The sequence below is a fragment of the Bos grunniens genome, chromosome 13, assembly GCF_055505025.1.
Source record: "Bos grunniens cultivar Pamir isolate PY7600 chromosome 13, Bosgru_T2T1.0, whole genome shotgun sequence".
Classification (NCBI taxonomy): Eukaryota; Metazoa; Chordata; class Mammalia; order Artiodactyla; family Bovidae; genus Bos; species Bos grunniens.
Window position 1 is genome coordinate 20193371 of NC_141177.1, and position 9809 is coordinate 20203179.

At 44.0% G+C, this 9809-nt stretch overlaps 1 long non-coding RNA gene across 1 annotated transcript; it reads right to left on the bottom strand.

Moving 5' to 3' along the window:
- Window positions 1-7711: 7711 nt before the first annotated feature.
- LOC147360370 (uncharacterized) lies at window positions 7712-9597 on the bottom strand. Its single transcript, XR_015139123.1, has 2 exons — window positions 9389-9597; window positions 7712-7812 (listed from the first exon to the last, which is right to left on the bottom strand). It is a non-coding gene; the product is annotated as an uncharacterized LOC147360370 (long non-coding RNA).
- Window positions 9598-9809: the final 212 nt, after the last annotated feature.

Sequence of the window (9809 nt, forward strand, 5' to 3'; positions counted from 1 at the left end):
AAAACAGTAGGTCCTCATTTAATATTAGTTGAATGCATGGTTATGAATTCAACAAAGAAATGCTAGGAGTACTCTGCGTCGTCCAGAAGAATCCCTGAAGATTAACGTATAAAGGGAGATGTTTCTGAGGAAATATACTGGCAACACTAGCTAACACGGAGCATTTACTAGTTGCCAGGCAATCTGCTAAGTGCTTTTCAAGCTTGTTCCCACAACAGCCCTATGTTCAGTTCAGTTCAGTCGCTCAACTCAGCTCTTTGCAACCCCATGGACTGCAGCACGCCAGGCTTCCCTGTCCATCACCTGCTCCCGGAGCCTACTCAAACTCATGTCCATTGCGTGAGTGATGCCATCCAACCATCTCATCCTCTGTCGGCCCCTTCTCCCACCTTTAATCTTTCCCCGCACCAGGGTCTTTTCCAAAGAGTTGGTTCTTCACATCAGGTGGCCAAAGTATTGGAGTTTCAGCTTCAGCATCAGTCCTTCCTATGAGGTATTTACTATTATAATCTCTACTGTACAGAAACTGGCAAAAAGGCTAACTTTCCCAAGGTCACACAGTTAATAAGTGATGGAGTCCAACTTTAGAACCTTCACACTGAGTCACTATACTGCCTACCTTCTGATTATTAAAGATCTACCACTGTTGGTCTAATAAAGGTGAAGCATGAAGATGAGATATCCTTTTGCCTTCTGAACAGTGTGGTGCCTAGAGTTGTGGCAGAATTTTTTCTTAGCCACTATATTAGGGTTCTCCAAAGAAACAGAACCGATAGGATATGTTGAGATATATAGAAGAAGAGATTTATTACAGGAATCGGTTCGCAGTTATGTGGGCTTGAGAAGTCCCATGATCTGCCATCTGCAAGCTAGAGAACCAGGAAGGTCAATGGTATGATTCAGTCCAAGTCCAGAAGCCCAGGAGCCAAGAGCACCAATGTCCAGTGTCCTGGGCAAGAAAAAATGGATGTCTCAGCTCAAGCAGAGGAGCAAATTCATCCTTCCGTCTTTCTGTTCTATTCAGGCTTCAACAGATTGTAAGATGCCCACCCACATTGCCCTTCTTTACTTAGCCTACCAATTCAAATGCTAATCTCTTCCAGAAACACCCTCACAGTCACTCCCAGAAATGTTTTACCAGCTATCTGGGCATAATTTAGCCCATCAAGTTAACACATAAAATTAACCATCACAGGGACTTCCCTGGTGGTCCAGTGGTTAAGACATCACCTTCCAATACAGGAGGTGTGGGTTTGATCCCTGGCCAGGGAACCAATAAGACCCCACCTGTCTTGCATCCAAAAAACAGAAGCAATATTGTAACAAATTCAGTAAAGACTTTTTTTAAGTTTTTAAAAAAATTAACCATCACAGCCACCATGAGAGAAGCCAAATAGAGAACAAAACCCATCACATAGAAGAGGACAGGATGGAGAAAATATTGCTGGAAAAAATGAGCCAGAGACCTGATAAAGACGTACCTGAAGCTTGACCTACCTCTGGACTTTTCTGTGCACCAGTGTATCATTAGAGTTTGAATCATTTGAGTAGGAATTTTTTTTTTAACTTACAAGATTTCCTAACAGAAGCAAATGAGTAGGGTTCAACAGGTGGAGGTATTAATGTCTCACATATTTATGAGATATTTGTTTACAGAATGCTGGAAGGTATTCCAGACAGAGGGAATAGCAAGTATGAAGGCAGGAATGTAAGAGCTTGAGGTTTCTGCCGCACAAGGTATAAACTGAGTTAGATTTCCCTGGTGGTCCAGTGGCTGAGACTATGAGCTCCCAATGCAGGCAGCCTGGGTTCACTGCCTGGTCGGGGAACTAGATCCCACATGCCACAAGATGCTAAAGATTCCATAGGCCGCAACTAAGACCTGGTGCAGCCAAATAAATAAATTTTAAAAAGAAGTAAGGTAGAACTAGTATTTGGAGGAACTGATTTCCCCACTCAACTTAGTAGGAGGTGGGAATAATTGAAAGGTTCTGAGCAGAAGTTGCTTTAAAATGGTGAAGTGTCAAGGTTGCAAGAACTTTTGAAAGCAATCTGATTTGACTCTAGGTTCTGTTTTTGTCCCCATATTACAGACGAGGAAATGTGGCAGGCCGATGTCTCACAGATGGTAGATGAAGGAACAAAGATTTGAACCCAGGGCCATCTGAGCCCCAACTCATGCTTTCAATGACCTCCTGTCTCCACCACTGGAATTAATTTCTGCCCTCTGAGCTCACCCAGCATGGGCGAATCCTTTTTCAGAGATTTGACAATGACATTGGTAGAGCTACCCAGATCTGAATTAAGAAGATGGATTCAAGGGGATGGAAGAGTAGAGAGACTCTGCCTTTGTGGGAGGCAAAGAAAAAGGCAGATGAGAAAAGCAGGCGAATGAAGAGGAGGGAGCAGATGACAGAGAAGTGATGAGGAGAGTCAGCAGGACCTGGAGAAGGAACAGATGGCGATGGAGCGATGTAAGAAGGAAGAAATTAAGGCAGAAACAGGCTTGTGTTTAGAACTGGGGTTGCCAGATCAGATACCTACAGGGCCAGGCAAGTACCATAAATAAGCAAAGTGGTCAGGTTTAAGATAACAGGGAGTCATGGGGTCTGTAGCAAACCTGGAGTTCATGCCCCTTCTAAAGGAGGTACTACAACTCATGTAGGAGTATAAGCTCCCAGTGTGGGCAGTTGCCAGGTGTGAGGAGAAAAATAAGTTTTAAATTCAAATTCTTAGACAAAATCTTTTGGTTTTTAAATGCTGGAAACTAATTCAAATTTTAAAGAGAAAAAAAGCATGGTGCTGGCTGAAAGACACATATCTTAAGGCTGAATTTGGCCTGTGGGCTGCCAGTTCATGCCTTCTAATCAGTTTGGATCCAAACCCCTGTTCACTACTTAACAATATTGTGTGCTCTCGAGGAAATTACTTCATCTTTCAAGTCCCAGGTTCTTTTTTCCCCTCTAATTTAATTGTTTTTAAGTTTAAGTATAGTTGATTTACAATGTTGTGTTAATTTCTGCTGTACAGCAAAGAGATTCAATTATACATATATAAGGTGTTCTTTGGAAGGAATGATGCTAAAGCTGAAACTCCAGTACTTTGGCCACCTCATGCGAAGAGTTGACTCACTGGAAAAGACTGATCTGGGAGGGATTGGGGGCAGGAGGAGAAGGGGACGACAGAGGATGAGATGGCTGGATGGCATCACTGACTTGATGGGCGTGAGTTTGAGTGAACTGTGGGAGTTGGTGATGGACAGGGAGGCCTGGCGTGCTGCGATTCATGGGGTCGCAAAGAGTTGGACATGACTGAGTGACTGAACTGACTGATTCTTTTTCATACTATTTTTCATTGTGGTTTATCACAGAGTATTAAAAAGAGGTCCCTGTTCTATACTGTAGGACCTTGTTTATCCATCCTATATGTAATAGTTTGCATCTGCTATTCCCAAGTTCCCAATCTTTCTCTCCCCCACCCGACCCCCATTGGCAACCACAAGTCTGTTCTTTACATTTGTGAATCTGTTTCTCTTTTGTAAGTATGTTCATCTGTTTCATATTTTAAATTCTACATATAAACGATATCACATGGTACTTGTCTTTCTCTTTATGACTTACTTAGTATGATAATCTCTAGGTCCATCTATATTGCTGCAAATAGCATTATTTCATTCCTTTTTATGGCTGAGTAATATTCCTTCACATATATATATATGTTGTTGTTGTTGTTCAGTCACTAAAGCATGTCTGACTCTTTGTGACCACATGGACTGCAGCACACCAGGCTTCCCTGTCCTTCACTATGTACCAGAGTTAGCTCAGATTCATGTCCATTGAGTCAGTGATGCTATCTAACCATCTCATCCTCTTCTGCCCTCTTCTCCTTTTGCCTTCAGTCTTGCCCAGAATCAGGGTCTTCTCCAGTGGGTCTTCACATCAGGTGGCCAAAGTATTGGAGCTTCAGCTTCAGCATCAGTTCTTCCAATGAATATTCAGGATTGATTTCCTTTAAGATTGACTGGTTTGATCTCTTTGCTGTCCAAGGAACTCTCAAGAACCTTCTCCAGCATCACAATTCAAAGGTATCAGTTCTTCGGCACTCAGCCTTCTTTACGTCCCAAACTCACATCCATACATGACTACTGGAAAACCATTACTTTGACTAGACAGACCTTTGTCAGCAAAGTGATGCCTTTACTTTTTAATATATATAAAATCTCACATCTTCTTTATCCATTTATCTGTTAATGGACATTTAGTTTCTTTCCAGGTCTTGGCTATTGAGAATAGTGCTACTATGAACATAGGGGTGCATATATCTTTTCAACTTGTAGTTTTCTCTGGATATATGCCCAGGAGTAAGATTGCTGGATCATGTGGCAACCCTGTTTTTAGTTTTTTGAGGAAACTCCATACTGTTTTTCATAATGGCTGCACCAATAAGTCCCAGGTTCTTATCTGCAAAATGGAGATAATAAATTCCCTACATCCTGGACTTACCTGGTGGTCCAGTGGCTAAGGCTCTGAGCTCCCAATGCAGGGGGGATGGATTCAATGCCTGATCAAGGAACAAAATCCTGCATGCTGCAACAAAGATCAAAGATCCAACATGCTGCAATTAAGACCCCGTGCAGCCAAGTAAATAATTTTTAAAAATTCCCCACACTATAGGGTTGCTATACTGATTTTTTTTTAACAAGATAAATGTATGTAGAGCACTTAGCATTCAGTGCCTGACATAGAGCAAAACACCCAGAATGTTCATCATCAGTGTGAAAGTTATTCTTTCTCCTATAACTTATAAACTCACAAACTAGTAGAACAGGAAAGATCTCCAAAGACATCTTATCCAAGGGTCTTTAAACCTGTTAAGCTACAGAGCCCTCTGTTAAGCCAGACCTTTCACAGAAACGCAACGCATAAATGGATGAGAGAGAGGAGTTGGCTTTGTTTGAAGTTTGGGCAGGGAACCCAGAGTGCTGCCTTCTAGGCTTCCCCACCCCAACCACCAACCGTCCTTCTTAAACAGTGGTCGCTCCATGGGGTGTTGCAGAACCAACTTTGAGAATCATCATTCTATGCCAGGTGGTGCTAGTGGTGAAGAACTTGCCAATGCAGGAGACATAAGAGGCATGGGTTTGAGCCCTGGGTCAGAAAGATCCCCTGGAGGAGGGCATGGCAACCTATTCCAGTATTCTTGCCTGGAGAATCCCATGGATAGAGGAGCCTGGCAGGATGCAGTCCATAGCATTGCACAGAGTCAGACACAACAAATGGCTTAGCACACACGTGCCTATTCTATGCCAGGTCCATTTCACAAAGAAGAAAACCGAAGTTCAGAAAGGTGCAATGATTTGCCCAAGATTCAGTAACAGGGAGGGATTCCTGCTTCCCAGGCTAATGCACTTCTCAACTGGAATGACACTCTCCTTCTGGTCCACCTGCTTGAGAATGAACCCTCTCAGGTGAGGAGTAGCCCCACTCACATTGCCCCAGAGCCCCAGGATATAGCCAGGGTTCTCAGTTCTCAGGCTAACAGAAAGAGAAAAGGAATTTATCAAGAGCGTATCAAGGAGCTCCCAGAACTGATGGGAAGGCTGGACAACCAAGCTCAGAGAATTGAAACGATGGGATCAGGGACTTGGATATTACTAGGACTCTTTCCTCAGCCCTTGTCTGCGTGTAAGCTTTCCTCCTCAAAGCTGGACAGTTGGCTGAAGCAGCTCTCAGCCCTCAGAACTCTCAGCTGCTCCACTAGTGAGACCAAAGCTTTCTGCTTCTGCTCTTGACAGGATTTAAAGCCTTCCTTAAGGGAAGGACTTGGATTGGTCCAACATGAATGGGTGCTCATCCCTTTACCAGTTATCTATGGGTGCAGGCAGAGAAGGGCAATGGCACCCCACTCCAGTACTCTTGCCTGGAGAATCCCATGGACGGAGGAGCCTGGTGAGCTGCAGTCCATGGGGTCACTAAGAGTTGGAGATGACTGAAGTGACTTAGCAGTAGCAGCAGCATGGGTGCAGGGCCAGGTACTGTGACTGGCCCACCTTGAGCCAGGTGCCTACTCTTTAACCAATTATCATGAATAGGGAGGTGGCGTGAATAAGGAGATAGCAACACCCGTTGGAACCATATGGTCAGAGAAGGGAAGAAGAATTTCCCTCCTCCAAGAAGCCTATCTTATCTCCTTTGCCAGACACACTTGCCGTTTGCTAAGCATAAACGAAATGATTCACTCTCCAACATTTGTTGCCCTTTCTTTATAACTATTAAAGCATGCATTCTGCTTGGCTAGGGGATGGAGGCCTGTCTTGTCCACTTTTGCATCCTTCCAGCACAAACAAGAACCCCTAGTGAGCTGTCAGGTTAGGATGGACTGAACTGACTTGGAGACATTTAGTCCCACTTGTCCATTTTACAGATAGGACAATAGGCCTAGAGAGGGGACCGCACACATCATGTACACTGAAAGGAGGAAAGTTGCCGAACTAGGGCTGGAGCCCTCTTACCTTGATTTCTACTCTAGTACAGGTTAAAACTGTGTAAGTTTAATCCTTGCCCATTTGGGCGTCTGAGACCTGAAGAGAAGACATTTCTCATTTTGGATGCACTTGTTGGCAAATCTTAGGAGGCTGGACCTCCCAAGTATTCAGTCAGTGCTGACATCAGAACCAGAAATCTAATAATCAGGACGCAGTTCCAACCCCAAACCTGTCTCTTACTGAACAAGCTCCTGAAGCTAAATCCCAAATTGCACCTCTATAAAATGGGCATAAGTTATATTTACCTTGACACTTGCTAGGAAGACTAGAAATAATGTATATATTGTCCCCAACACATGGAAGTTCCTCAAGGAATGGTAATGTCTTCTAATGATTGTTATTGATGACAAAGAAAATGAAAAACAAGAGCCCTTCTTCTCAAAGGGAAGAGAATCATCCCTGAGGTTGGTCTCTTGGAAGACATGATTCCGTATCTTCTCTATCCCAAGCAAATTCCCTTTGGAAGGGAACAAAGGAAATCCCTTTGTTAGGAAGAGAAAGAAGAAGAGTTGGCAGGCTATGACTGTCTCTGCCTCTCCCTGAACCTTGCTCTGTTTCCCCTACTCCAGACTGCTCCAGCCCACTGCCCTGCTGAACTCAGGTCACACACACTGGTGTGAGACCACCAGCTTTGAGACACGCTAGCTGGGAGGGAAGGAAGTGCATGTGACAGAATGAGGAGACTCCCACGACAGTAGACGGCAGGTTTGGAACACCTGCTCCTGACAGCTCTAGGTTATGGAGGAAGCTCTCGAAGGTCACTGCAAGGTTGTGTGTGTGTCCTTTCTCACTGGCTCAGCCCTCAGAGCCTTGTCTCTCCTCTCTACCTTACTACTTGGTCTCCAAATTAGGTTTTTAAAAATGTTTATTTGGCTGTGCTGAGACTTAGTTGTGGCATGTGGGCCCTTAGTCTTAGTCACTGGACCACCAGGGAAATCCCCAAATAAGTGTTTTGTTTTTTTTTAAATAAAACAGTAGACAGGCTGGCCTCTTTAAAATATGGCCTTTAAGTAGGGAGTAAATCATTGCACATCTTCCCTCCCAATGCCTTCCTTACCAGAGCCTGCCAGTCTTTGGCAGGTGATAGAGTTCTGTCTAATAATATGCAAGAGGGAGTCTCTTGATGTTACTTACCAGAAAAATTCTTCTTCTTCTTTTTTTTTTAAAGAGATAGACTCAGCTGATATTCTTCAGCCTTTTGCATTTACCTTCATGTTCTGCCTGGAACACAGATGTGATGGACAGAGGCACAGCAGCCTTCTTGAAATCTTGGGAACAAAAATTGACTTGAGAAGAATGTTAAAGAAGAAAGAGCCTGGATCCCTCCAGACTTCTTATGTGAGATGAAAAAAGTTCCATAAAAAGTATGCGCCGCTGTTAATTTTCATCTGTGCTACTTGCTGCCAAGCACATTTCTGACTCATACAATATAATATCTGTAATACTCAATAAATATTAGCTATTGTTATTTTGCCTGTGTTACTTTCCATAATCATAACCATGAGTGGGTGATTGTGCTGTGGGTGTTATCACCCTTAGTTTAGAAGTGGAGGAAGTCAAACTTCTTCCCAGAGTGGGTTGTAAAGTTTCAACGAGATGGGCAGCCATAATAACAGCAAACATTTATCCTTGCTAGCTATGTTGCTAGCACAGTTCTAAGTGTTTCACATATCTTAACTCAGTTACTTCTTACAGCAACCCTGGACAAAAACACTTTTATTCCCACTTAAAAGATGAGGAAACAGATTCAGAGAGGTTAAATGATTTGCAAGGTCATACACCTAGCAAGCTCTAGATTCAGGACTTGAACTCTACAGTCTTGGGACTGTGTCTGGCATGTGTATGTGTGTTTAATTAAAAAAAAAAAAAAAAGGACTACAGGGACTTCTCTGGTTCAGTTCAGTTCAGTTGCTCAGTCATATCCGACTCTTTGTGACCCCATGAACCGCAGCACGCCATGCCTCTGTATCCATCACCAACTCCTGGAGTCCACCCAAACCCATGTCCATCGAGTCGGTGATGCCATCTAACCATCTTATCCTCTGTCGTCCCCTTCTCCTCCTGCCCCCAATCCCTCCCAGCATCAGAGTCTTTTCCAATGAGTCAGCTCTTCGCATCAGGTGGCCAAAGTATTGAAGTTTCAGCTTCAATATCAGTCCTTCCAATGAACACCCAGGACTGATCTCCTTTAGGATGGACTGGTTGGATCTCCTTGCAGTCCAAGGGACTCTCAAGGGTCTTCTCCAACACCACAGTTCAAAAGCATCAATTCTTTGGCACTCAGCCTTCTTCATGGTCCAACACTCACATCCATACATGACCACAGGAAAAACCATAGCCTTGACTAGACGGACCTTTGTTGGCAAAGTAATGTCTCTGCTTTTTAATATGCTATCTAGGTTGGTCATAGCTCTTCTTCCAAGGAGCAAGCGTCTTTTAATTTCATGGCTGCAATCACCATCTGCAATGATTTTGGAGCCCAGAAAAATAAAGTCTGACACTGTTTCCACTGTTTCCCCATCTATTTGCCATTAAGTGATGGGACCAGATGCCATGATCTTAGTTTTCTGAATGTTGAGCTGTAAGCCAACTTTTTCCACCCTCCTCTTTCACTCTCATCAAGAGGCTCTTCTCTAGTAGTCCAGGGCTTAAGAATCTGCCTAGGAATGCAGGCAATGGCAACCCACTCCAGTACTCTTACCTGGAAAATCCCATGGACAGAGGAGCCTGCTAGGCTGCAGTCCAAGGGGTTAAGAAGAGTCGGACACAACTGAGAGACTTCACTTTCACTTTTCACTTTCATGCATTGGAGAAGGAAGTGGCAACCCACTCCAGTGTTCTTACCTGGAGAATCCCAGGGACAGGGGAGCCTGGCGGGCTGTCGTCTATGGGGTTGCACAGAGTCGGACACAACTGAAGCGACTTTGCAGCAGCAGCAGCAGGAATGCAGGGGATGCAATTTTGATACCTGGTCGGGTAACTAAGATTCCACATGTCAAGGAATAGCGAAGTTTATGAGCTGAAACTAAGCCCATGTGCCTCAACTAAAGAGTCCAGGCACTGTAAGAGAAGGTCCTGCATGATGCAACAAAGATCCCACGTGTTGCAACCAAGGCAGCCAAATAAATAAACAGTTTTTTAAACAAAGGAAAAATGTGTGTAGCTCATAGATGTGTAGCGACTTGTCTAAAGCCGTACAGCCAAGGGACTTCCCTGGCGGTCCAGTGGTTAAGACTTTGCCTTCCAGTGCAAGGAGTGGAGGTTC